Below are 26947 nucleotides of genomic sequence, written 5' to 3' on the forward strand. Positions count from 1 at the left end.
AGATCCAATGTACTTTAGTAAATACCAGCTATATGAAAAATGTCTACAAAGTACACAACATTATTTTGGACTTACATCTACCACCTCCCACCTCTTAACCTTTCTCCCTTTCTCTTGACATACTAGATAAAACTGTTGACTAATATGATTCACAATCTCTCTGAGGTCATGGAACCTCAGAACACAAAATGGAACACACAACGTATTATGTCCTAATGTGCACAGTATCTGTGAACATTGTACATTGAAACTATGATCATGTGTATTCATTAATAAGTAGGTAGCAAAATTGTGTGATTTTGATAAATTTCTCTGTGAGAAGATGAGACACCGGGATTACTGTATTTTTTGCAAAAGAGAAGCACATTGTTTTCTTTTTCACTTTAACCAAGCAGGAGGGTTTCTAAGGCCTCACTAGGTTACCTTTGTTCACATTAGCTTGCCATTGTGTTTTTTAAATTCACATTTTAATAGCAGTCATATAAATAATGCAGTAACTGCCGGCAATCAGATTACATTCTTATTCTGTCATTTAAGCAACATGCATTATAATAATAAAATGACTTTTGTACAACATGTTTATTCTGTTCTTCAAAGCAGGATTTCTTCCACATCTTTCTTAGTGCCTTATGAAGAAGAGGTGGTCAGTATATCTTTTTTTAATCGATGGGAGAATATGAACAATGAAGTAAAGCCAGAGAGCAACTTTTGTGATCTGGCCACCTTAATGGCACAAGATTTTAAGAAAAAATGTTCAGAGAGGAAAAGGTTTGTAATATTATCTAATATAATGCCAGCATGGAGAAAAGGTAGGACATCCCGAATGTATATATTTTTCCTTTCTGCTAAATTAAGATAGATAACACTATGTATGTACATATTTAGTCAACATAAAACACAAGCACTCATAGCCACATTTTTATAAGATGGAATATAAAATAAAAAACTTACTTCATACATATGTATACATACATATACACACACAAATATATATATATACATACACACACACATATCTATATGACACATAAAGAGGATATACCCTAAATATTCAGGAAATACTTTTAATTCCTTTTCCATGTGAGATATACTGGTGGTGGATTTTCTTGCTCTCTGATATTACCAGGTACTGAAGATTCAGGTTTCTCTTCCACATTACCACAATCCACAGGATCATCCAGGACCCTGTCTTTCTTTACTTTAGGGCCTGGAAGTATCATGGGACATTGAAGTTAGATGCCCATGTGGGCAGTTCAGATAAGATTCACCAAAATCTCAGAGCACACATTCCACTTCTCTGGATGATGCATGGTTGCCAGTCAGTAGGATCAGCTGAACAGATGAAGTAGTGATTCAGTACAGGCAACATCGGATGGCAAGGGAAGGTCTATAGGTGTTAGCCCTGCTTTCAAAAGGCTTTTTGATACCGAGAAGAAATGGCAAAGGAAGTGGGTGGAGGGTATTCTCAATGTGGACTCTCTGGTCCATCTAGATAGACAGACCTTATCTCCAGCTCCAGAAACCTCTGTGAAGGTGTAGGTCACTCACCTCCTTTGCAAGAATCAATAACACTTATTAGATCATCTAGGGAGTTTAGCTAATTTATTTATTTTCAGTCATCTTTCAAATCTCATGTTCTGACATCAAGTTAATTTGCTACATTGTTCTTGATTCTTGATTTTTTTTTCAAGAAAATGTAGTTTATCCAATTTCTTAGTTTTGGCTTTTAGAAATGTTTCAAATGTAAACTTCAAAGTTTATTTTTAAAAGTAAAAACTAAGCATTAAAATAGTATTTACTCATGAATTTTTTCAAGTTTTTATTTAAATTCTTTTCTTGAATCTTTTTAATGTTTATTTATTTTTGAGACAGAGAGAGAGCATGCACAAGGGAGGGGCAGAGAGAGGGAGACACAGAATCCGAAGCAGGCTTGAGGATCCGATCGGTCAGCACAGAGCCCAACTCGGGGCTCGAAGTCACGGACCTTGAGATCATGACCTGAGCCAAAGTCAGATGCCTAATGGACTGAGCCACCCGGGCGCCCCTTTGTTTAAATTCTAGTTAACATCCAGTTCAGTATCAGTTTCAGGTGTAGAATTTAGTGACTTATCACTTACATACAATGCTCATCAAAACAAGTGACCTCATTAACTCATCACTTATTTAACCCATCCTTGCCTACCTCCCCTCTAGTAACCCTGTTTGTTCTCTGTAGTTAAAAGTCGGTCTCCTGGTTTGCCTCTCTTTCTTTCTTTTTTTGCCCATATGTTCATCTGTTTTGTTTCTTAAATTCCACATGAGTGAAATCATATGGTATTTATCTTTTCTGAGTTATTTCGCTTAGCGTAATACTCTTTGGCTCCATCCATGTTGCCATATGTATGCCTTTGACAGAGAGAAAGTCAGTTACAAGGAAGTAAAGACATAATAATATTTTATGTGTAACCTCACATAGGCACCATGCTTGTGCTGGAAATTCAATGCAGAATAGGACACTGAAGTTCCCCGCCCTCAAGAGCTTCTAGTCTAGTAAAACAGAGGACATGGGCTAAGACTTTAAGAGTATTATTTATTGGGTGGGGGGCGCCAGGGTGGCTCAGTCAATTAAGCATCTGACTTCTGTCCAGATCATCATCTCGTGGTTTGTGAATTCAAGCCCCAAGCAGGGCTCTGTGCTGACAACTCAGCCTGGAGCCTGTTTCTGACTCTCTGTCTCCCTGTCTCTCTGCCCCTACCTGCTCATTCTCTGTCTCTCTCAAAAATAAAAATAAACATTAAAAAAATAATTTTTTGTGATCCCTAAAATATTTTGAGAGAGAGAATAAAATCACCATAATGTCACTAGGTCCAGCTGTGATATTTACCATAGAAGTTAATAGAGTTTAATGGCTACTTAGAAAACTAGAAAGTTTTATTCTGATTAGCTCATCCTTTGACATCCAGATGTTAAAAGAGTTTTATTCTCTTTTAAAGGGAATCATAAAGACACCTAAAAGGAAAACATTTTTTCTTCAAAAAAAATCTGTCTTTAGATTTCTGCCACATTAAGAACTTTTTTTTTAATTGCCATTGGTTATTAAGAATAAAGCCTTGATGAACTTATGAAATCTTGGGAAGGCTAATTTGCCTCTCTACTATCAGTCATTGTTCCAAGATTTAAATTTCATAAAAAGAACAGCCGTCTGCAAAACTCTTTGCTACTAAGATTACAGAGTTTTAGTATCCACTTGAGCACTGCAATTTGTGGATAGCATAGATGACAAATTGTAATTTTGTCTTTTCTGTGAAGTTTTACACTGAAGACTCTTGAATGGTTTAAAGAGTCACATTAAAACAGTCTTGGCAAGTGTGAATGCATAACTATATATTTATATACTGCATTAACAAAAAGAGTAGCATCAAATACAAGTTCCATCCATAACATGTGGCTAATAATTCTTGGTCAGCAAAAATAAAAGATAGTGTTTAGAAAATGTGTGGAACATTTTTTTTTCATTAATTATTTTATTCATACAACAGATACTTAGTAAATTTCTATATTGTGTCAGTCTCTCTCTTATGGGACCTGGCGGTAAAGCAATGTATAACTTCCTGCTGTATTGAAGCTCACATTATAGTGCAGGAGACAGATAATAAACTGAATTAAATACGTTCATCAAATTGTTACAAATTTTTTGAAGCAAAAGACACAGGACAAAGGAACGATCTATACAGAGTAAATGGTAATATTTTAAACATAGTGGTCAGTGAAGTATTCTTGAAGGATGTAACATCTGAGCAGAAGTCTGCAGGGTATGAGGAGAGCTGAGGAATGAGTGTTCAAGAAAGAGGGATGGCCTTAAGTGCAAAGGCCCTGAGATCGAAGAATGCTTGAGAAACCAAAATAAAGCAAGAAAACCAACAGAGCTGGAAAGAGCAAGGGGGAAGTAAGAGTTGATTAGGTCAGAATGATTACTGGAGGCCATACCATCCTGGATCTTGCCATCATAGGAAGGGCTTTATGTTTATTCTAAATAAAATTAGAAGCTTCTGTAGGGTTTGGGGAAGTATGAAATCATTTGACTTTGTTTTAGATTATTCTGCTTTCTAGACTAAAGAAAAGGAAAGTAGAATTGCTATACTACTTTTTAGAATTACTGTAGCTCAGGGTATCACCCTGCATAAATTTAAGAATGCAGTAAGCACTGTGCAAATACTGAAATAAGAAAGCATTTTATTTCAAATTTGTTTATCAAAATGAGGCTCATGAGCTATTAGTGCCATTTAACTAAACCAGCATAATTATTTATGAACAGTGAGCCTAGTATTTGTATTATAGCAGAAGTTCTAGAGAAAGATTCCTTAGGATCCTGCGGTGTCTCAAAAATGTTCCACCGTGGCCAAAAAATACAAGATCAAAAATGATTATTTTAGTAAATAATTATTAAAGTTGCAATTCATAATATTTTCCTCTAAGATGTTTCGGACAATAATAAGGAATGATCAGGAGAAAACTTAAGAGTTTATTTTTCCTTATTGGAGAAGATATTTAGATTCAAAACACCTAATCAAAGGATATAGTATACTTTGACATATATAGGGGCGCCTGGGTGGCTCAGATGGTTGAGCATCCGGCTTTGGCTCAGGTCATGATCTCACAGCTCGTGAGTTCGAGCCCCGCGTCAGGCTCTGTACTGACAGCTCGGAGCCTGGAGCCTGTTTCAGATTCTGTGTCTCCCTCTCTCTCTGCCCCAACCTACTCGCATTCTGTCTCTGTCTCTCTCAAAAATAAAATAAAAACATTATTTTTTTAATATATGATTATTTTATCAGAGAATTTCATCTTTTCATACTTCACCAGGTGCCACTCTCCATTGAAGATAACCACACATTAAATCATCATTCATGGGGTTTAAATCCCAGCCTTACCCTTCAATTACCTGACCTGTGTATGGCTCCTCATCCTTAAATTGGAGATAACAATTCCACCTACTTACATAGTGGTCATGACAGTAAAGTAAGTTAGAGCATGTCCCTCCAGAAATGCTAGCCCATGCTTATAACCACTAGGCACATCACAGTGCTTTATAGAGAATTAATATGATTCACTTTGTAGTCTGAATTCTGTTGTATTTACATTAGAGCATGACACACAATATAATTACAAACAAAGTGAAAGGAAAATAAAACTGTCTTTGAGACATTCAGGAAGATTCACTATCAGCTCTGAGATATTGTAACTGTAATGTATAGCAAACTTCTTTTGAAGTCTTTTAAAATTATAAACTCATGTTTGAATACATCACTCCACATATGAGGCAGGTATCTGTGGCTGCATTTAAGACTTCTTGTCCAGAAGAGTAAGCCAAATGCTAATGTTTAATTTTTAATTTTTTTAAGTTTATTCATTTTGAGAGAGAGAAAAAGAGCACAAGTGGGGGGCAAGGAGAGAGAGAGAGAGAGAGAGTGGAGGGGGGAGAGAGAGAAAAAAAGAGAGAGAGAGAATGAATCCCAAGCAGGCTCTGTACCACTAACACAGAGCCTAATGTGGGGCTCAAACCCACAAGCACAAGATCATGACCTGAGCTGAAGTTGGACACTTAACCAACTAAGCCACCTATGTGCCCCCACATGCTAATGTTTTGATCATAAGTAATTGAGGATTAACATTAGAAGTTTTGTGTTAGATGATTTTTGTAAGCACTCTTTCAGTATGGTCAAATTTTACTGGATCTTAGATTGATATATTTAATTGGATTTTTAGAAGGTCCCAGTGTCAAAGGGTTGCTGGGATTTACACTTTTAATAAAACCCCTACCGGGTCATCCAACAGCAGCTAAAGGGTGAAGAAGAGGAAGCAAAACCAGGTCTGTCTTCTCTGTGAGGCTGCAGCAGGTGCTGGTGTCTAGGAAGGTCTACAGCAGTGGCACCTGTTGTTGGATCTGCACTCAATTGCCAGTGAGAAGGAGAACTGAAATGATAGAAAACAAATTGAGGAAAAGATTTGGATTCCAAAATAACCTCATGCAGAAGCAGAAGTGCTTTTGAACTAAAGATATAGCTTGAAAGCAACTTGGCATGTTTAACAGCTTACATCATCTTTTTATGTATGGAAAGTTCTGAAGAAAAATTGTATTAGTTCTGAAGAAAAATCTCTAAACACATTCAAGTCCAGAATCAGAAGTTACATACTCCCAAGACCTCCTCTTGATGTGGGCCATTGGAAGGAGATTTAGAGTTATTGAAATTACCATTTATGTTGACAGAACAGTGGGAGATAAACCACAAAGTTAAAGAACTCATTTCAGGCTGGAACACTCATCCATCGTCTCTTTAACAGCAATTTGTCCCTCACTACTTTCTTTCCAGAACATCATTTCTTTGTATCTGTTCTTAGAGCCTCGGTGCCACTGGCTACCAAATTAGCTTCAATTCTGTCCCTAAGATGATCTCTGGTCACTCTCATATCTACTTTACCTCTCTAATAGGAATTCTGTAACTTTACAGTTGTTTCTGAGGAAAATTCCACTTTTTAATCCAAAGCCATTATTAAATAAAAGAAGCTGTTTGTAAGCCAGATCCAAAGTTGAGTTCTTATTTTTCCACAAGACTTTTGGTTCTGTTCATTCCCTGGATTATTTTCTCAACCAAGTGGCTTTAGATTTCAGCAAGCAATATCAGAGTCATGTTGAGTCTTTTCCACCAAATTAATAAAATGCTTTTGTCTAGAATGCTGAAGAGAAGTAGGCTGTGTTTATAGCTAATATATTAATTCCCAGACTTCAAGGAACTTTAGCTTCTTAAGCTGAACTCATTAGAAAAATAATGTACAATGTTGTTTGTTTTACAGTAATTATTTCTAATCGAACACATAATTAATGATATTTCCAGTTACCTTAGCTTTCTTTAGAGAATTTTATGTATAAGAGCATTATTACAGGGGCATCTGGGTGGCTCATTTGGTTAAGCGTCTGACTTTGGCTCAGGTCATGATCTCATGGTTTGTAAGTTTGAGTCCCACGTTGGGGTCTATGCTAATAGCTCAGAGCCTGGAACCTGCTTCCAACTCTGTGTCTCCCTTTCTCTCTGCCTCTCTCTCTCAAACCCCCCTCTCTCTCTCTGCCTCTCTCTCTCAAAAATAAATAAATGTAAAAAATTAAAAAGAGCATTATTATAAATGATGGAGGAGAATGAAAATAAGTAGGCACAATATAGTGATTGGTATACGTATACTATATATGATTGGTATACATATATAATAGATATATATCACTACATATATAACATGATATACATCATGGCTCCTAAAGAATAGGCATTGGGATTTATACTGTGACTTTATTTCCTTGCAACACGACTTGAATATAGAAAATACTAACACATCTATAATGAGTAGTTAAATGCATGAATATATTTTCTATCTATAAAGGAACAGTATAATGGAAATTGTGTTTTTTCTTTCCAACAGTGACCTCAAATTATTTAGCCATGCTTTATGCAGCACATTTGAGAATTGCTTTCATGAAAGCATTAACTGATGAATGTCCGCTGACCTGGAATTAATGCTTATTATTGAATTAACTGTATATTGTGTGCCATGCTACTATACATAATCGGCCAAAGATATTGATTCTTCCATGCTAAGGGTTCAAGAAGCTTTATACAAGAATCAATATTGATTTTTGCAGGTGCAATCTAGAGCAAATTTCTTGATTGTGAAAGACTATTTTTCAAAGTGGCTCACAAAGCTCCTAGTTTCATCTAATATATTGGCTGCAATAATCTCAGCTCAGAACCAGTTATTTGCAGAATATTGGCTGCCAGAGGTTGTTGCCTCTAACAGTGGGTCTCCATTGATCTCAGTTCTGTTTAAAATACTTGTGAACTGGAAATTTATTTATACTTTCAATACCCTCAGATAAATGGCCAGGTTGGAAAGATAGTGTAGATTACTAAGAATTACCTAAAATAGATTCAGGGAGAAGAGGATTGACCATGATTTGCCAGATATATGGCGCTCAACATGTCATTTCATGATCAAATACAGGAGTGGATCCTGCTAAATTACTAATCAAGTGTCTTAACTGTCTTTATATATACATAATTATTAATTAAAATATAAAATAAATTATATTTATATAATTCCAGACAACAAAAATATGCAACTCGTCATTCCTTAATTATTCCTTAATTATATTAAGAATATGTACCATATTCTTCATCATGACTAGTAACTTGCCCAATAGAGTTTCCATCTGTTGTAAGAAAGGTTTAGAATGTATCTAATATAGAATATAAAACTTAGACTATAGATGGCAAAGTGTGCCATTCTGGCCAATGGAAAAATTTACTTCTTCTAGTGTCTTTATAATGAAATTCAATTACCTCATCTCTAAAGTTATTATAAGCCATATCCAAAAAACAGAATTGTAATTAGTGTCTATGTTACATCAAAATAAAAGTGGGTAATCAATGAGTAGTAATAATAATAACAATAATGTAATAAAGGATGTTTTAAAATTGGATTCCTAATGAAGTGGAATTGTTCTGATACCAAGCTCTTCACTAATTTCTCTTTATTTATAGGAAACCCTAGACAATTCACATATTCTTCTTTTTGGGTATAATAATAATTATCTTCCTTTTGTGTTTTTAACATGTGCCAGACATTTTCCTAAAAGCTCCACGTAGCATTTAATCTGCACAGTAACTATAAAATATATCTTCTGAAGACAACTGAGGTTCCAAGAGATGAAACAGCTTATGGTCTCAAATAGGAATTTGTAAACCAGAACTCAAAATTGATTTTCACCCTTTTTTTAATAGAACATATCTTCTTTAATATTTATTTATTTTGAGGAGGGGGAGGGGCAGGGAGAGAGAGGGGGAGAGAATTACAAGCAGGTTCCATACTGTCAACACAGAGCCCCATGATGGGCTTGACCTGATGAACAATAGATCATGACCTGAGCCAAAATCCAGAATCGGAGGCTCAACCAACTGAGCCATCCAGTTGCCCCTAAGAACTTATTTTTTTATAACACTTTTAGATTTACTGAAACATTGAGACGATAAGGGATTTCTCATATATCCCACACCTAGTTTTCTTTGTTACTAATATATAAAATATTTGTTATACTTAATAAACCATATTGATACATCATTATTAACCAAAGTCCACAGTTTGCTTAGATTTCTATAGTTTTTACTTAATGTACATTTTAATTATTTTTGTTGCTGGATCTCATTTGGGATATCATTTTACATTTAGTTGTCTGTTGTTCTTTGGACTTTTCTTGTCTGTGGCAGTTTCTCAGATATATCTTGTTTTTGATGACCTAGATGGTTTTGAGGGGTACTGGCCAGGTATTTTGTAGAATGTCCCTCAAGTGGGATTTGTCTGACTGGTTTTTTTCCCCTCTGGAGCTACTGGTAATTCAGAAGACCACAGACCACAGATGTAGAGTGTCAGTTTAGTCACATCCTATCAGGCATATATACTATCAATATGTGTTTTAACTGTTAATATTATCCTTGATTACTTGGCTTGAATAATGTTTGTCAAGTTTCCCCACTGGAAAATCACTCTTTTTACTCCTTCTCTTTATCTACACTTTGGACAGAAGTCACTATGCACAGTCTAATCTAAGAAATGAGGAGTTTGTTCCCTTTTCTTGAGGGGGTATTTATATAAACTAGTAGGAATACTTCCACATGGGAGAATATTTATGTTGGCTGTAGATTTAGTGAGGATGTATTTTATCTAATTGAGGGCTTTTCTTTCTATTTTTAGTTTGCTGAGGCGTTTTATCATGAATGGGTGTTGGATTTTGCCAAATGCTTTTTCTGCATCAATGGATGCAGACTATAAAAGTCAGCTGATGTGGTGGATTACATTAATTGATTTAAAAATGTTGAACCAGGATTGAATGGCAGGAATAAATCCCACTTGGTTGTAGTGTGTAATTCTTTTTATACATTGTTATGTTTGATTTGGTAATATTTTGTTGAGGATTTTTATTACATGTATGTTCATGAGAAATATATATCTGTAGTATTGTTTTAGCTTGTAATACCTTATCCAGTTTTGGTGTTAAGGTAACACTGGCTTCATAGAATAAATTATGAATAGTATTCCCTCTGCTTCTATTTTCTGGAAGAGATTGTAGAGATTTGGTAAAAATTTATTTTTTTAGTATTTAGTAAAATTCACAGGTGAAACCATCTGGGCCTGGTGCTTTCTTCTTTGGAAGATTTTTGCTGATTCATCTTCTTTGGTAGATTACTGATTTTGTGTGTGTGTGAATTTTAGTGGTTTGTATTTTAAAGAATTGTTATTTTCATCTAAATTATCAAATTTTGTCCTCTTATTATAATGAAACATTTTGCATGATTCCATTTTTCTCCTATCTCAGCATATTAATAATACTTCTTTTTATATTTTCTGTTGTTTTCTTATAGTTTGCAATATGTATTTACAAGCAGTCTAGGTCCTCTCAAATACACTATACTGCTCCATTGGTATAATGCAAGTTTCCCTTTTTTCTTTTTTTAAAAATAAAAAAAAATATTTTAAGGAGAGAGAGACTGCAAGCAAGTTAGGAAGAGGGGCACAGGAGGAGGAGAGAGAGAATCTTAAGGAGGCTGCACACTCATTGGGGAACCTGAGCTGGGTTTGATCTCCCGACCCTTGGATCTTAACCTGAGTCAAAATCAAGAGTCCAACACTCAAATTGCCCCTCAGTTCTTGAATATTCTATTAAATTTGGATTTTTTTTAATTAGCTTGGGAAGTTTCTAATGACATGTCTTCTAGCTCATTGATTCTTTCCTCAGATATATCTAGTCTATTGATGAGCCCATCAGATGAAGTCTTTATTTCCATTACAGTATTTTTTTATTTCTACATTTATTTTTGATTCTTACAGTTTTTATGTCTCTGTTTGCATTACCCATCTGTTTTTCATGGTTGTCTATTTTTTTTCATTAGTGCTCTTAACTTATTAATTATTATTATTGTAAATTTCCAGTCTGATAATTCCCAATTCTCTGCCATATCTTATTTTGTTTGTCATGTGTGCTCTGTTTCTTCAGACTGTATTTTTCCTTGCCTTCTAGCATGTGTTGCAAATTTTTATTGAAAGCTGAATATAGTGTATCAGGTAATAGGAACTGACCTGAATAGGCTTTTAGCATGCGGTTTTATTAATTTGGTAAAAAGTCAACCTGTGTGCAATGTTTGCTGTAGCTTTAGGTGTCTGAGGCTTCCGTTTCTTCTAGGGTCCTTGTTTTTGTCTTTTCTGTTTTCTTTGGTTTTCCCTAACAACTCCTTCTTAAACAAAGTCTAAGACTAGCAGCTCTTTCAGATATAATCCACTGCTATTATACCTGAGCTCCATTGATGTAATTGTGAAGTTTGGGGAAAGGGCAAACCTTGTATAATCCTATGGTTCTGATTCAGTCTTTCAGGGTTCTCTGTCCCTGGGCTATGACCTTCACAAGGGTTCCTCAACTTCATTCACCCCACCCACTCTGATGTGAGCTAGGAAGCCTAAGGGAGATAGAGTTGGGTAATATCTCTTTTCCCACATTGGATAAAGTCTCTAGAGAGTTCTTTTCTCTTTCTGAATGAGTCTTTATAATTGAGGATTCTCTGAGCATATTTGTCTTTAGTATTTTAAATTTATTTTGAGAGAAAGAGCAAGCAGGGCAGAGAGAGAGAGGGAGAGGGAGAGAGAGAGAGAGAGAGAGAGAGTGAGAGAGTGAGTGAGTGAAAGAGAACACCAAGTAAGCTCCACACGTGGTGCAGAGCCTGAGCCAGGGTTCGATCCCATGAACTGTGAGATCATGACCTGAGCTAAAACCAAGAGCTGGAAACTTAACCAACTGAACCACCCAGGTGCCTATCTTTGAGCATATTTTAAATGATTACCTTTCTTGGGGCACCTGGGTGGCTCAGTCAGTTAAGCGTCCAACTTTGGCTCAGGTCATGATCTCATGGTTTGTGGGTTCAAGCCCTGCATTGGGTTCTGTGCTGACAGCTCAGAGCCTACTTCGGGTTCTGTCTCCATCTCTCTCTGCCCCTTTCCTGCTCATGCTTTGTCTGTCTGTCTGTCTCTCTTTCTCTTAAATATAAATAAAACATTAACATTAAAAAATAAAATAAATAAATGGTTACCTCTCTCAACCCCTACCACCACCACTGTCGGAGATATGAAGGTTTGCCTTGGTCCTTTACCATGAGAATATGCTAGCGTTCCAAGGAGTAAAACCCACAGAGGTGCAGATGTCCTCCAAGGCTGCAGGTTGCAGGAATTTATCATTCTTACTATAATCTACATTCCAAGTTCAGCAACTCATCAAAGTTACTTTTAAGTACTCCTACCAGTTTATGGCTCCTGTAGCTTGTGTTCCTGTTAACCTGAGCTCAGCTCTGCGTATCTGTATTTTCCTTTCTCTCCAGGTTTCAGGGTTGTGGCTTGCCCTATGATCTCTGTTTTATGATTGGTGCAAGAGAAGTGGTTGATTTTCAGTTTGTTCAGCTTTTATTGTACAGAAGTGAGTGATACCTTTCAATATATATACCTATATATATTGGGACTGGAACTAGAAGTCTAATCCTTTATTCCTATTCACTGTGCTCTCCTATAGTGTTTCACAAACTTCATCATACACGAGAATTTCCTAGAGGACTTGTTAAAACTGAGTTTTAACTACTTTCAAAGTTTTTAATTAATTAGGTTTAGTATAAGGCCTGAGGACTTGCATTTCTTAGAGGTTCCCAGTTAATGCTGATCCATGAACTGCACTTTGAGAACAATTGCTGTACTATTTTAGTAACTGATCTTAATTGAAATCTAGTGATATGAGTCAAATAACCAGGAAAATGGATGGCCAACCAACCTGCTTCCTGAGTTTGACTATGCTGTGATTACTGTGTTGAAACCATCCCTATTTATTTGCTATCCTTGCCACATTTCCTATTATTATGGTTTTTTCCTGAAGAAGAGTTTTAATGTTGCCAGTGTTTGTTTTTCTGTATATTACCTTACTGAGTTTTTGTTATGTAAAAATATTGATTGTATAAGTAAAATCCACTTCTCAGAGAAGGGTTTGTAGTAAGTCTCAATCTCATTTCAGAGAAGTAATATGGCATATAATTTTTCTACCTAGACAATATGTGTGAATGTGTTTATGTAGTCCTGAAATATGTTTTTTTTAAACTAAGGATGACATAAAACTTTGTTTTCTATTAGTATCCATAGTCTGTCTTATTATTCAGACAATTATATAGTACCTCATTTTATGAATGCGCCATAATTTGGTTAACATTTTTATACATGAAACTTAGGCGATTTAAAATGCTTTCTACAAAACAGTGTAGTACTTGACATTTATATATGTAAGTGTTTCTGTTCCTATAACAGTATTATTGTGATATATATTCCTAGAAATAGAATTTTTGAGTCAGAGGGCATACACAATTATCTTTACTAATTAACAATATAAATTGTAGTATGAGAAAAGCACCAATTTTCTTTATTATTGCCAACACATAATGTTATCAAATTTTTGAACTATGCAAATTTGGAGATTTATTGTATGAGTAAATATAGCCAAAGAGTTTGGATAGCTCTAATCTTTAAGTCTGAAGTCTTAGATTTTACTTTCTGTCTCTGTGTTTTACTTTTCTTCCTCCCTCTCTCAATATTTCTATCAATATCTATCCCTGTAAACTCCTCTCTCAGTATCTTTCTCAATCCCCATCCTTGATAATATGTGGAGAGAACACTTGGTTGTGAATGTAACATTTTATCTGATCTTTATTAGTGGCCTGCATCTCACTGTTTTAGAGAGAACTTGATGACAAGCGCTTTATGAATGACTTGGTGCCTTTGTCTTCTGTTTTGGTAAGGTGATACTTTGTTGCCGTTGCTTAAAACTGTTCACTTTGGCACTCTTATCCCTGAGAGGCATCAATTAATGTCTCTCAATTAATTTAAATTTCAGACCTCAGGCCAAAAAGCTTACTTTATCAAAGTTGTTTTTCTTTCCGCTTGTTTGCTATCCACTTTCAGTCTAATTTCATTATTTATCTTGTACAATTTTGTTGAAAGTGGCAAAGAACATCTCATACACATCAACTTCATGAAATTTTTCTAATGTAGAAAAATTAATCTATAGCTGTGCTTGGCAGGTGGTTTGTTTTCTATATTTATAATTACTTAAATTGGTAATTTTTTTTCTGTAATATTTGAGTCTTTGCCACCCGTAGCTTGATTGCCTTCACTAAGCCAGTGTCACATTTTAAGTTGTATTATTGAAGCACTTTGATCCAAAAAAGCACCTGCAACTCGTTTTCATATCTGTACTTTAGATTAGCCACAGGGATTGCTTGTGCTTTTTTCGTGGAGTGGTGGGATCCACTGAGCCCCTTATTTTCACACTGTCTTGTGGATCTGCAGTATTTGGCTGTTCTTTAGATGCTACAGATTAAAAGTGGAAACGGGGTCAAGAATGATATCCATACATTAGCCCATTTTAAATTGTGGTTTTCATAGTTTCTTATTGATTTCTGAGAAATCTGTAAATATTTTATATATTGATCTTTTGTTAAATTTTTAAAAGCATATTTTTCTCAATATGTTATCTTCTAATTTTCTCTATTGACTTTATTCATAACACAAGTGTTTTTTGAATATATTTTTAATATTGGGATGCCCAGGGGATTCAGTCGGTTGGGCATCTGACTTCAGCTCAGGTCATGATCTCACAGTTTGTGGTTCAAGCCCCATGTCGGGCTCTGTGCTGACAGCTCAGAGCCTGGAGCCTGCTTCGGATTCTGCGTCTCTGTCTCTCCCTGCTCCTCTCTGACTCATACTTTCTCTCTCAAAAATAAATAAACGTTAAAAAAATAAATATATTTTAAGTAGTTTATTCATTTTTGAGAGAAGGAGAGAGAGCACGTGTGTGCACAAGTGCATACAGGGGAGTAGCAGAGGGAGAGGGGGAGAGAAAATCTTAAGCAGGCTCCATGCCCAGTACTGAGCCCCACACAGGGCTCAGTCTCACAACAGCAAGATCATGACCTGAGCTGAAATCAAGAGTTGGACACAACCAACTGAGCCACCCAGGCACCCCCATAACAGAAGTTTAAAATTTTTATGTACTCAACTTTTCTTTTGGATTCTGGGTTTTCCATCAGACTTAGAAAGGCATTCCCATATTTATAATAAACTTAAAAATATTCTCTACATTTGTTTTGAAAAATGTGTTTATTTATTTATTTAAATAGATTTTTAATAGCAGTTTTAGGTTCATTACAAAATTATGTAGAAAGTACAAAGATTCTTGTATATCCCCCACCTTCCCCCAACATCAGGATCTCACACCTGATCGATACATTTGTCACAATCAGTGAACCTGTACTGACCCAGGACTATCACCCAAAGTGTGTAGTTTATATGAGGGTTCACTCTTGGTGTTATTCATTGTATGGGTTTTAACAAATGTATAATGACGTTTACCAACCATTGTAATATCATGTAGAATAGATTCAGTGCCCTAAAGATCATCTTTGCTCTGCCTATTTATCCTTCCTTCCCTGTAACCTTTGGAAATGACTAATCTATTTATCATTTTCATAGTTTCCCCTTTCTAGAATACTATATAGTTGGAATCCTTTAATATCTAGTCTTTTCAGATTGGCTTCTTTCATGTAATAATATGTAGTTAGGGTTTCTCATGTTTTTCCTGGCTTGTTCATTTCTTTTTAGCACCAAACAATATTCCATTGTCTGGATGTACCACAGTCTGTCTATCCACCAACTAAAGGATATCTTGGTTGCTTCTACATTTTGGCAATTATGAATAAAGCAGCTGTGGACATCTGTGTGCAGGTTTTTTTGTAGGCAGAAGTTTTTACTTACTTTGAGGAAATAGGAGTGCATTCGTTGAGTCAAAAAGTAAGAGTATGCATAATTTTGTAACGTACTGCCAAACTGTCTTCCAAAGTTGCTGTACCATTTTGCATTTCTAGCAGTAATGAATGAGAGTTCCTGTTGCTTCACATTGTCACCAACATTTGGTGTTGTGAGTAGTCTGGATTATGACGATTCTAATACATGTATAGTGGTACCTTATTGTTGCAATTTGAAATTCCCTGAGGTGCCTGGATGGTTCAGTTGGTTAAGCGTCCGACTTTGGCTCAGTCATGATCTCACACTTTGTGAGTTGGAGCCCTGTGTTGGTCTCTGTGCTGGCAGCTCAGAGCCTGGAACCTGTTGTGGAATCTGTGTCTCCCTCTCTCTGCCCCTCCCCTGCTCATGCTCTGTTTCTTTCTGTCTTTCAAATGTCTTTCAAATAAATAAATGTAGAAACATCTTAATTTGAAATTCCTTAATGACATATGGTGTCGAACATCTTTTTATATGCATTTGGCATCTGTTGATCTTTGTTGAGATGTTTATTCACATCTTCTGCCTACTTTTCAAGTAGGTTGTTCATTTTCTTATGTTCAGTGTAAAAATTCTTTTTTTTTCTCTTTCTTTTTTTTTTTTTTTTTTTTTTTTTGAGAGACAGAGAGAAAAAGAGAGAATCAGTGAGGGAGGTGGAGAGGGAGAGGGAGAAGGAGATAATCTTAAGCAGGCTCCAAGCTCAGCTCAGAGCTCTGTCTGGAAGGTGAGATCATGTGTCAGACACTTAACTGCTTAACCAACTGAGCCACCCAGGTGCCCCTAAGACTTCTATGTTTATTTTAGAAAACAACCTGTTTTTTGATATGTCTTTTCTAAATATTTTCTCCCAGTTTGTGACTTGTCTTCTCCTTCCCTTGACATTGTCTTTTGTAGAGCAGACATTTTTAAATTTTAATGAAGTCCAATTGTACCAATTATTTCCTTCATGAACATGACTCTGATATTTTTTTCCCATCACTTTTAAAAACTGTTATTTTTCCTTTTGTCTTACAGTTTATATTGCATCCAGCTCCAGAATATATCCAGTATCAGACCTTTTCTCACTAACTTCATTGACTACAAACTAGTCCAGGCATTACTGTCTGACTCAGGTTATTGCAGTTGCTTTCTAGCTGATCTGCTTCTACCTTTTCCTCAAACAGGCAAGTTGTTAAAACCACACAGATCACAACCACTAACGTTTCAGCTCAAAACCCTCCAGTGGCTTCTCATGTTATGTATATAAGACCCTGCAAAAATCCCATCTCTGTCCAGTCTCATGTCCTGTTACTTTTCTCATGCTCTCTTTTCTGGCACTTAACCTCCTTGTTCTGTGAATACCCTAAATAACTTTCATTTCAGGGCATAAGCATGTCCTGTTTCTTCTATCTAGAATGTTCTTCCTTAAGAACTCATAATTTGCCCCACCTATCTTCAGATCACCTCCACAAACAAGCCTTTTATGATCATCCCATTTAGAAAAGTACCCTTTGGAACCAATATTTCTTAGAACTTTTTTGTTATTAACATAGTATATATTTGTCTATCTCCTCCATATAGAATATAAACCTCATGGAAACAAAGATTTGGTCTCTTCACTCTTATATCCCCAGTGTATATCTGGCAGGTGGGAACACTCCTCTGAGATAAGCATCTCATAAATATTCTGAAGGATTTTAATCTTGGATGGGGATGGGAGCATGTTGAGACAGGTGTACTGGGTAAATCATATTTGAAGAGTGGTGTCACATTTGATGCTTAAAACAAAAACAAAAACAAAAGTTATATAATTGCTGAATATTAGGTCCAAACAGGTAAATGGCACTGCAGTTCCAAGCCACTGTTAATTCATAAATGTTTGATTTGTAACGTGAAGGGGAGTGGTTTGCATGAAATAACTTCCAGGGTTCAAAAGTAAGTCTTGACAATGTAGTCTATACAGCCTGTTTACCTTGGGTTAGAACTAAAAGTTTAAACCTTGAAGACACTGATATCTCTCTAGGAATTTGGCATAAATCCCCCTGGTTTTAAGAAGACTTAAAGTTGAACCTGAAATTTATTTCTTCTTGACAGAAACCAACATCTGTAATGGGTTCAATCATAGCTAAGTCCAGTGGGCTGAGAATTGCATTTGTTATATTTCCAAGTTAGCTTTCAGAGTCAAGAGGCTTTGTCAAGAGGCTTTGACATTTGTTAGTTTCTAAAATTAGGGAAAAGATGTAGTATTACATTTTTTTAAGAAAACAAAGCAAAAACAGGTTTTTAGCTGGAAATAAAACCATAGGTTCTTTGTAGTAATGTAATATAAAATTACATTGTGTAACATAAAATATTGTGTGTAAATTTGGACTTCTTTTTTAGATGACTGGATTTTTGCTGAGCAGTATGCTTTTCATACTGCTTGCCTTGATAAATACTTGTTCATTTTTTAATCTAGTGTCCTGGAAAAAAAGGAAAATAAACCTCTGTGTCATGCTTTTAAAACAAAATCTAAGGTTTTTCTCATTTTAGTCTTAATTTTCCTCAAGGAGATCAGTTTTATTGCTCAGAGTCCTTTATTCAATTTTATTCAAATTAATTATTGTAAACTGTAGATATTTTAAGGTTTAAGCAAGTTAGAAAGGCTAAAATTACAAAATTCAAATTCTGCAAGGTTCCTGATATAAACTGTCTGGTCATCACATGTGTCTAAAGATATGCTATTTGAAAACTAGAAACTGGAGATATCAAAGTAGAAGTTGACCAGAGTTTAAACATTAGTTAGGTGACATTGAGTCTAATACCCTGTTTCCATCTTTTACGTAGCATATTCTAAGGCTATATTTTAAATATATATATAGATTGTCCTGGAGTGAAAACTTTTTCATGTCTCATTTATCCATTTCTGATTTGTGAGGATTCAGTTGCTGACACCTTAAAATCAGGAAGCATTTTGAAATACTTTCAAACATATAGTTAGTCATTGAGGATAGTCAGTTTAAATGTAGGCAGTGGTTAACACGTTCTCGGAATTAAGGTGCTCTTTAAAAAATGATTCCCTTTTAGGGGCATTATCAAATACAGAACTGATTAAGCAATCAAACTCCACTCTAGTTTCGGAGCAAAATGTTAGCCATTCTGCCACTCATTCTTTCTTTTATTACACCTCATTATTGTCTCTTTAGATTCTTTCTTTCTGTTCCGAATGATTTCCTACCTTATGGCCATCTAAGGAACATAGTGGAAGGGTAAAGAATTAATTAAACTTCTAATGGTGCAATTAGTAGTAAGTGTGAACTGTTACAGCATTTCCTCAGATGTTTTATAGTTTGTGAGACATCATCTTCACCTCAGCTGACGAATACTGACCACCTGTTATCTATTACCATAACATTATACAAGCAGACTGACAGGAAGCAATCTGGTCTCCAGTGATTGGACTACTGAAGCAATTGACAGGCAGTTTCCACAAAGGTAAACTGTGAAAGCTAAATGAGATGGTAAATAGAAACTCAGGCAGGTGTTTAATGGAGAAATACTATTAAAACAACCCAGAAGTTGTAAAATGAATGTATTGTTTATGGATATTTTTATGGTATTCAGTTTGTTTCAGTGTTTGGACAGTAACTTTAAAACCAATATTCTATGTCATACAGTTGTAATTACCTGTATAAACTTATAAGTTGAGTCAAGAAGCACATTGCACTTAGTACAGAAAGTTGTAAAAGAAGTTTGATGGTGCTAAGCCAGTCTTGGTTTAAAATGTAAAAGTGGGTGGTAATGCTTTACACTAAATTGATACTTTCTCTTAAACTTGATGAAGTAAATAAGCTTAAAGAGAAAATAAGTTAACTTAAAAGGGAAAGCATAATTTGACAGATTTCACCGAATTAAGGCAATTTGTTGCAATAATGTCTGACACGATTTCTCCTGGAAGCTGAATTACACTGAATTTCTAATATGACTTGTTCAATTATTGATTTGTTGCTTATCTGTTCTCTAGGAAAGTCAGATGAAGATCAGCATGACAGTATTTATAGGCTGCATCTCATCTGTGGGATGTAATCCATCTTCGTTAAGTTCAGTAAAAGTGATAGATGGCATTTGGCAGTGTAATGATGTGATCACTCTACCAGCGCCTCTTTAAATCATAAGCTGTTGCTTTCTGTTGTGTAGATATTTAATCAGTTATACACCCCATTACTGATTTAATTCAGAATGTCAGTGGCAGTTGAATAATGTGAGTATTTGTATATTAATATCATATTGTATTAATGCTCCCTTCATTTAACTGTGCCATTCATTTGAAAATCATAAACTGTTGCTTCATGGGTAGAATAAATTTAATCGAGATGTTAGGCATCTAACACCTTCAGCGTTTTAATTCAGCGTGTCCGTGAAACAATAAGTGCCTTTGTATCTGTTTTTGTTTTCTTGACTCAATGGATTATTGGACAAAATCAGTACTTGCTTTGAGTGGAAAAGAATTCTATTAGTGTTTATTCTATGCATATGTACTTTATTCTTCAGAGTACAATAGAGGAGTGGACCTTTGAGAAAATAATGCCAGGGCAACAAATTTTAACGTAGGAAGTCGAAACCCCAGCAACTCTTTAATGGTGATATGCTATTAAAACAATCTCAGAAGTTCATAAACATTTCTATTTTATTTTCCTTTTTATATTAATTTTAGAATGCAAGATGATTTTCATATATACAAATCTATTTTCAGTATTCTAGTTCACAATATTCTAGCTGATTTTAGGCAATGAATAATTTAAGTAACTGCTTTTTATATTTCATATTTATGCTCTCAAATATGTTATACAACATAGAAATATTTACAATTTAAAAACTTCTTTCTTAGGAAAACTTGGTGGCATGATAATCTTTTCAAGACCTTTACACAAACTTTACAGGATCTTATGTTGATTCCAGTACTCAGAAACTTAGGATAAACATCTATGGAAAAACTTGAACACATTGTTCAATGTAGTTTAATGATCCATAATTAATTGAAGAATTTTATTTTTATTTTATAAGTAGACTTTGCATTGCCATAATAATGATAACATTTATAATACATCTTTATAATAAGCCATAAACTTTACATAGAAATAATCTCATTGCGGGGGGGAGGGGGGCGCCTGGGTGGCTCAGTCAATTAAACATCAGACTCGATTTCCACTCAGATCATGATCTCACAGTTTGTGGGTTTGAGCCCTACATCAGGCACTGCACTGACAGTGGAGATCCTGCTTGGGATTCTCTCTCTCCTTCTCTCTCTGCCCTTCTCCTGCTCATGCTCTCTGTCTCTCAAAAATAAATAAATAGACTTAAAAAAAAGAAAGAGAGAAAGAAAGAAAGCCAGCAAGAAAGAAAAAGAAAGAAAGAATCTCATTGATCTTTGTAACATATCTAGAACAGTAAAGGAACTGGTTGTTACTTAACTCCATTTTATAAATAAGAAATGTGATTTGGGGACTCCCTCCTGGTCAATTGGTCAACCAATAACAGTGACTGGATTGAAAATTAGTTTCAATCTCTGCCAGGGACCTCAATAGCCCTGAGGTGTCATGTTTCAGTCCTGCAGTCTTTCAGCCATTCCTTTTTATGTCCATCTTAGCCATTTCTGTGATTGATTTACTTCCTGGAAAAAAAAAAAAAAAACAAAACTATATGGGTGTGTGTGTGTGTGTGTGTGTGTGTGTGTGTGTGTGTGTATAAATTATTTGTGTTGTGCCAGAACAAGTTAGAAAAACAAAATGGAAAAAGTAAAAAAAATAGAAAACTTGCTAATATTGACAACAGAAGAACTTAAGAAATAACTAAAAGAAACCCTTCCACTGCTCAAAGCAATTGATGCTCAAAACAAATTTGTGAAGCTTTGTTGCCTTGATAAGCTTCAGGTCAGGATTACTGGCAAAGAGGCAGGGGGCTGGGGAAGGTGATGTGGAAACAGTCCCCCCTGTCTATACACGCACACACACAGACACACACACACACAGACACACACACACACACACACACACTCTCTCTCTCTCTCTCAGATTCTAAATCATTACCAACAAATGCTTGTCAAACTATAAAAATAGTCCATGTTGCAATTATACTAAAATACTTAGTTTTCAGATACTGTGGTGAGAAGTGATTTATGGGAAGTCCAGGAATCAGAGGCCATTCATCTGCAACTGGTCTTTTATGCCCATTGCCATCAGAATAGCTCTTTAGATGTCTTTGGATAACACTTTTACTAATAGAAAATAATTATTTTCCTACTTGCATCACCATATATTTTTACATTTTCATTTTATTAAGATCTTTTAAGTTCTACCCCTAATTTTAACTGAAAATTGTATGGAAGTTTGAGATTAAAAAAAAGACAATACCTGGGCAGTCAGAACAGAAGAACAGATAACCAAGCTAATGCTTAATGAATAAAATAAATAATATAAACTCTTATAATAGTGACAAGTACATAGTAAGTGTTCAGTAAATGCTCATAATTAGATATTTTGTAAGCTTTGTAACTTCTGAGTCCCCAAATCGTTGTTAACCTGTGACAAAGAGTTGGCACATGTATATTCCCAATATGCCCTTTGTAAATTTAACTATTGTTATTTGAATGAAGTAGATGAAAGTTAGTGTTGCTACTCCTTTAATTTTCACAGAGTAATTTAATAAGACAAATGGTATTCAAGTCTTTTCATTGATGAATCCAAATTTAGCTGCCCATGGCTCTAAAGCCCAATACTCAAGAGACCAGATTTTTTATTGGAAAGGAATATGAACTTTATTCAGGAGGCCCGCCACCTGGGGAGAAAGAGGACTCTTGTCTAAAGGCCAACTCCAAGGTTTCTGCCTGGCCTAGGGATTTTTAAAGAGGTTTAGGGTAGTTGATCAGTACAGAAACTGCAGGGGTCTATAACAATTCTAGATTACATGCAGACTTGATGGTGCCAGCTGTAGACGTTATCTCAGTGCTCCATGGTCTCGCTGGCATTGAGGGTGGGGTGTGTAAAAAGGGGTCTGTCTCCTGTTTTATGACTGCAGAAGTACCCTGTTCTTTCTAAGAAAGAATGCATAATCTATGGATACACAAAGGAAAGTTAGTTAATCCATCATGTGATATAAGGGCATTTGCTAAAGTTTAGACTACTAGGTTTTTGCCGAAGAGGCTGAGGTGGCTTCATTTTGATCACTGAATAATGAAAGAAATAAAAAAACAAAAAACAAAACCAAACAACAACAAAAAAAAACAGGACATAGTATACATGAATTAATAGTGTAAGTAAAAGGTACAATTGCTGGATGTGTTTCATAAAGTCTTAAGAATAAAATTTTAGTTCCTAAAAAGTTTAATGTTGCTTGTTAAAGTATATTTTTTGCCAATAAATTGTTAGATTAATAGTGGATTAACAAATTTTTGCAGCAATATTATTTCTTAATAATTTACACCTGAATCATTTATAAATGAAATGTCTTCAAAGAATTAATAAGTTTTGAAACCACATCAAATCATTCTTTAAATGGCTTGTAACAGTAAATTCTTAGGCTTCAGTTTACGCAGTCTCTGATATTGACTCCTTGAATAAATTTATAATTTGGAAATGAAGGGATTTAATTCTTTAGATGGTATTAAAAAGTGATTTTTAAAGAATAAGCACTGTCAAGCTAACAACAATAGACTGAACAAAGATCATTTGAATTATCAGTGTTGGAGTGTGAAAGTTTTTATGATAGTATTTAAATTAGAAATGTTAGTGACATTCTTAAGATCTGTTTCAATAACAGGACTTTTGTTTTTGTTTTTTGGAGGATTTTTCTTTTGAAGTTTAAGACATTTATTTCTAGTTCATGAAAAGTCTGAAGAGAGTTGGCTAACTTCACAAGGCAGCCCTCCTTCTCCATGTAGGACTCTGCAATGTAGACTGTTCCCTTTTCTTTCTACTATATCAAGTGGCTTCCAAGATCATTCTGGCAGGGCAAGAGAGATTATACAGATTTTACTCTGTTCTTCTCTGCCTTAACTTAGAAGTGATATATACCTCTTCCATTTATCACGTATTTGCCAGAATTAACTAAGTTACAAGCAGCTGGGAAACAGAAGGAGCAAGAGAATGTTCCTAGATCAACAGGTATTTGAAAGAAAAAGAATCGGGGGAAAGTAGCAGTAAACATGAGAAAAAAGTACAAAAAAATCCAAGAGTAACCCATTCTTCTTTTTCTTCTTCTTTTTTTAATGTTTTATTTATTTTTCAGAGAGAGAGACATAGTTAGAGTAGGGGAGGTGATGAGGGGGAAGGAGGCACAGAATCCAAAGCAAGCTCCAGGTTCTGAGCTGTCAGCACAGAGCCTGACGTGGGGCTTGAACCCATGAACCACAATTTCATGACCTGAGCTGAAGTCGGATGCTTAACTGAGGGAGTCACCCAGGTGCCCCAAGGTGACCCTTTCTTAAGTAATTCTGTATCAAACCATTGTTGTACATTGTTTTCCTTCAAGAAGTTTTATGTTTTAGGTCGATCAGTGTGTCTGTGTATCACAGAATATTATTGAGTTTTGATAATATAAAGAGAAAATATCCCAAGGAGATGGTATTATTAATACCATTATCAATTTAATTTTGTGATGAATGATTTTGAAACAATAATTTTTAGTAAATTTCTTAGTAAAGAAGCTTAAAAAACAGATATTCTCCACCTCCAGTTAATTGCTCTGCATTTAATTTAAAAAGTGATTTTTGAGCATTATACTGCATAATTCAACAAACATGAGAACCAGTACCTATTAACACGAGGTACTGGACTTAGAATAATTACTAAGACAATATACAGCCTATTTCTGTATTCTAAGTAGTCCACCCCAGAAAGACAGTGCTTGTGTAGATACCTAAGCGATCTTTGAGAACTTGAAACATGATTGGGGAAATAGATATAAAAGTTACTATGATGCAGTTTAATAAGTATGAAAATAGAAGCATAGGATATATGGAGAAATGGGAAGAGATGAGAAAAGTGACAATATGAGAAAGGCATCTTGAGAGGATATTTTTCTGAGGACATTCTTTCAATCTAAATGGGAATTTCAGTGGTTGGAGGAGCAGAAAAAGAACATTATGATACTTTCTTTTACTTGGATAGATAGATAAAGTTTCATGTGAAGAAATGCATTTGTGGCATCTTTTTTTTTTAAGTTTATCTAATCAACATGATAAGAGAACGTGATCAAAACCTAGAACCAGGAAGGTTTCCAGTCAAGAATCCTAAATAAGAAATGGATATTATATGGAAGATTTCATGGGAAGATGCTAACAGGGGTTTTCACTGAGCATCACACACAAATTCCCAATTAGATCTAAGTGTCTCCTTCCTCAGATTTCTCTCAATTTCTCTCTCTCCAGCTATTACCTCATAACTTTGTCTTCTCTTTAATCACACAGCTCTGAAAAATCTACTTTATTCTCTTAGCAATTCATCTCTCATACTCTGGTCTTCTTCTCAACAAAGAAGAACATAAAATCTGATTTATCCTAAAACATGTTCCTCAGATAAGTAGTTTATCTAGTTTTTGAAATATAATAAATATGTTTCTTTTGAGGAGCAAATAATAGCACTATGAAAAAAAAATACTCCATATAGTTTGCAAGCAAGCTTAAATCTTGTAAATTTTATTCTGAAGATAGAACAATGTAGAATTAAAGATACAGATTTACGGGTGCCTAGGTGGCTCAGTCGGTTAAGCACCTGACTTCATCTCAGGTCATGATCTCATGGATCTTGGATTTGAGTCCCGTGTTGGGATCTGTGCTGACAGCTCAGAGCCTGGAGCCTGCTTTGGATTCTGTGTCTTCCTCTCTCTCTGCCCCTCCCCTGCTCATACTCTGTCTCTCTCTGTCTCTCAAAAAAAAAAAAAATGTTAAAAAAAAACCTTAAAAACAAAAAGATACAGAGTTAGTGTCTAAAGATAAATAAAGCCAGACACAAGTTAACGTGGTAAGGGCATGCTTTAATCAGCAATATACTATTGCAAAATGTAAGGAGACCAGTATTAACCAAAGTCTGATTTGTACCGAGGTGACTGACTTACAGAGAATGAGTGGAGTAAGCAGGGGAAATAAAATGAAAAATTACAGAGTTGGTCATTGTAAATTCCATTAGGCCAGCTATGTCTGCTAGCTGACAAATATGAAAGTTAGGATTCTCTTCTCCCTCAGAGACTGATGGTTACATTTCAAAGGCTCTCAGGTTCTTGAGAAAGACACTCTTGAGTTTTAGGAGATACATGTATATTAAAAGAGATAGAGGAAGGATTCATAATTGCAAGCTCTTTTTAGTAAATGCTCTAAGAAAGAGTCGTCAGGGCTTATGAGCAAGTGTTGCCTGGAATATACAGTAAATTCTTTTGGCTTCAACCTTCTCAAGCAGGTACTTTAAGGGGACCTAGGGTCATTCTAGGAATGCTGCCTTGATCTTTTAGAAAAGAAGCTAGTGTTTGTTTAATTCTTTAACGTGACAGGAAGTAAATGAAATAATTTGTGCTGAGAGTCTACATTTTTTTAAGTTTATTTATTGTGAGGGGATAGGGGCAGAGAGGGGTGGGGCGGAGAATCCTAATCAGGCTCCACACTGTCATGGAGCCCCACACCAGACTTGTTCCCATGAACCAAGAGCTGAAACCAAGAGTCAGATGCTTAACCGATTAAGCCACCAGAAGCCCCAAGTCTCTATAGTTTTTAAAGGTCAAAGTTGAGGCTTAGTCCGGAAAAGGGCTCAGAGGAGCCTGGCTAAGAGAGAACCTTTGTTAGGGGTCACAGGATAGTGCTTATAGTTGGAGTCATGAGCCAGTTTATATTCACTAAGAGCCTTGGGGATTACTCATAATGGGAAATAGGAAGAGAGAGTAGTAATAGATATATAGAGAGAGACAGACAAGAATGTATATAATCATGAAAGTAAAGCTAGGAGAGAATTATGGGAAGAAATAAAAAAAAGAATGAGACACTCTGAAGGGTGACATATAAATCACCAAGAC

At 35.4% G+C, this 26947-nt stretch overlaps 1 protein-coding gene across 4 annotated transcripts in view; it reads left to right on the plus strand.

Annotated features, from left to right (window-relative positions):
- LRP1B (LDL receptor related protein 1B) overlaps positions 1-26947 on the plus strand; it is a 1871086-nt gene that overhangs the window by 1478294 nt on the left and 365845 nt on the right. The gene's annotated exons all lie outside the window — the stretch shown is intronic.

Source organism: Panthera pardus, unplaced genomic scaffold, assembly GCF_024362965.1.
Source record: "Panthera pardus isolate Hobbes unplaced genomic scaffold, ASM2436296v1 HiC_scaffold_10, whole genome shotgun sequence".
NCBI lineage: Eukaryota > Metazoa > Chordata > Mammalia > Carnivora > Felidae > Panthera > Panthera pardus.